This window comes from Pelodiscus sinensis, chromosome 1, assembly GCF_052426305.1.
Source record: "Pelodiscus sinensis isolate ZL-2025 chromosome 1, ASM5242630v1, whole genome shotgun sequence".
In the NCBI taxonomy this organism is placed as follows: Eukaryota; Metazoa; Chordata; order Testudines; family Trionychidae; genus Pelodiscus; species Pelodiscus sinensis.
In genome coordinates this window covers 82006890-82007123 of record NC_143052.1, presented here as the reverse complement: position 1 = coordinate 82007123, position 234 = coordinate 82006890, and positions in this window count along the sequence as shown.

Below are 234 nucleotides of genomic sequence, written 5' to 3'. Positions count from 1 at the left end.
GTACCCGGAGGCAATAACATTACTTGCAATCATCAACAGCTGTAGGAGCCAAATATTCTTTCATCTCAATTTTAAAGGTCATCTGTGTCTCACTTATTTAATTTCAATTTTCTAGGAAGCCTTAGGTATTCAGCTCTGTTACTGGGACTTTCCATCTGGATACCCATACAAGAATTTCAGTGTCAGGTTTTATTTATATATACAAAACACCAACATAGAACTGATCAGCAAAAC